We start from the raw sequence: 2,308 nt of genomic DNA, 5'->3' as shown, positions 1-2,308 counted from the left end.
GTTAATGACCCAGATCACTGGACTGTATGTAATTTACCAAAGTATAATCAGAGAAAACCAATAGCAAAATACCTATCGCAGCAGACTTACCATTTTCAATGAAGGACCGAAGGTAGCCTGCCACTCTGCATTTATCCTCAAGAGAGCATTCCTCTTCCTCCTCATCTTCATCTTCTGTGGCAGGCCACACTATCCTTTCTAGAATAGACTGCATAAAATAGTTCACCTTGGTTAATTTTTTCTCTTAAATGCTACAAGATAAAATAAGCTTAATTTGTCATTTTATATCTTTACTTATCTTGTAGTCTTAAGAGCGTCAGCAACATTAGGTGTATTTTTATTAAATGTAACCCAGCTGTTCGACTAGCCCAAGCATACAAAATAGTATATTGATGTTTTGTGTCAACAATTAATGTTCATCCTTCATAAATTAACCAAAAAGGAGAGAATGGCTTGACACAATGACATTTCCACTTACAGGAGAAATATTTGGTACATCAACTTTCACAGTAGAAATAAACTCATCTCCACTACAGATAGCAGAGTTTTACATACAAGAACAAATATGGATCAAATAGTCATGTACCTGTGACAAATCTTGTCCCTCCTTTCGGTGGAGCAACCAGACGTGCAGAGGTGAATGGTTGTTTGCTGTTCTGAGTCCGTGCTGATTCCATGCTTCCTGGAATGACTGAAGATGATGTTGAATGTGATGCAAAAAGCATCTGTGCAGTGCAAACAAATCAATTTCTTCACCAGAGTTGAGCAGTCCTTGGATCTCCAGCTGGGTGAAGATTGTGTAGATAAAGTCAAGGACGTTTTCATATACATCCCTCCACAGGCGCTCAATGCTGTAAGACACAGTGAGGGAAATTGTTCGTTTAGGGTTTTTCAGGTATTCTTATGTCAACAGCCTTCTAAGTCAATTATTAGTGTAGTGTTAATGTGCTGTGAAACCAGTCAATTATGCTCAGAAACCATTTGTTTTATTACAATTGCATGTGTGCCAAAAAATGTAAGACAATTTACCTGTCCTTACTGCTGGTTGTGAACACTTCTGCCTGTAATGTGAGAGTTCCTGTTCTCCCCCATTGTCTGCACCATGAAATGTGCAACCTCCCCCCCCTTTGTCTGACCTGAAAAAAAGAGTAGAGAAGTTTGATCCGAGTCAGTGAGAGTAACAATCTGAATATAACTACTGTCCAATACAGAGTTTTTTTGGCATACTGTATTTGTTAAACACCTCTTACCGGACTCGTGACGGTATGCCATATTGTCTGATTGCTGATAAGAAACCATCAAAAATTGTTGTAACTTTGTTGTTGGTGGCAGCTTTAAGGTAGACAATTAACCTAGAAAAAACATCTTTCCCACCATGGACAACAAATCTCCATCTGACAAGGCAGAATTTAAAAAAAAAACATTGTCATGTCCCCAGTTACATTTTTACAGAAGAATACTATCTTTAAAGGAAAATGTAAGACCAATATTTCAGTTCCATATAGTGACAACATGTTATAACAGGAATGAAAAAGAAATAATAGAAGGGAAACTTAAACACTTTACAGAAAGATCTGTAGTGCAAGGAATCACATGGATAATTTAAAGCCTCAGACATGACTATAGCTCATCCTGTACATTGCCTTATATGACAGTACATTTAAGATGACATTTACAAACTCAAGGCTTCATTTTACAATTTTATACATGCATCCTGTTACTTAAATGGAATAGGGAAAAAGTGATGCAAGTACTGACCGAATTAGTTTATGATTTCCATCGATATGCCAAAGGTGATTTGGTGCTGGTACACTGTACTGACGACGCCTTGCAGTCTGACTAGATAACCGTCGCATCATGACCCCTTCTGGATTGACTCATTGAATCCATCAGTCGAAATCCTGATTAACAAACAGATCATGTCTTAGTACTACCAATTACAAAAAGACTGTATTGTAAACACTGTAATGCTTATGAGACAGATCTTCATTGCTTCAGGTAAGTATCCAGGTGCTGTACAGATTTACTGAGGAGAGAGAATCGTGTACAAACTGGTTCAAACAGGAACATAACTGCATAACATTGATGAGAACATGCCTAGTCCTTTTTGATGGAAACATTAAAATATCACATCATGGCCACACTGACACATGCTTTCTGGGCCAGAAACTGGTGTTTGGATATTCAAACAATATCAGCTTACTTTGAATGTGTATGCCTCTGGATCGTAGATGTCCCATCATCATTCTGCAGCCGGCATTTGGGTGATGACGCTGAATGTCCAGCACTTTTGCATCCAAGTCCTCAT

At 38.2% G+C, this 2,308-nt stretch overlaps 1 long non-coding RNA gene across 1 annotated transcript; it reads right to left on the bottom strand.

Annotated features, from left to right (window-relative positions):
- Nucleotides 1-1,162: 1,162 nt before the first annotated feature.
- LOC121813964 lies at nucleotides 1,163-2,307 on the bottom strand. The gene is made up of 3 exons (XR_006053991.1): nucleotides 2,204-2,307; nucleotides 1,759-1,901; nucleotides 1,163-1,394 (listed from the first exon to the last, which is right to left on the bottom strand). It is a non-coding gene; the product is annotated as an uncharacterized LOC121813964 (long non-coding RNA).
- Nucleotide 2,308: the final 1 nt, after the last annotated feature.

The sequence above is a fragment of the Haplochromis burtoni genome, unplaced genomic scaffold (assembly GCF_018398535.1).
Source record: "Haplochromis burtoni strain Fernald_Lab_line unplaced genomic scaffold, NCSU_Asbu1 Contig_4052, whole genome shotgun sequence".
In the NCBI taxonomy this organism is placed as follows: Eukaryota; Metazoa; Chordata; class Actinopteri; order Cichliformes; family Cichlidae; genus Haplochromis; species Haplochromis burtoni.
This window is presented reverse-complemented; position numbering and strand designations above follow the sequence as displayed.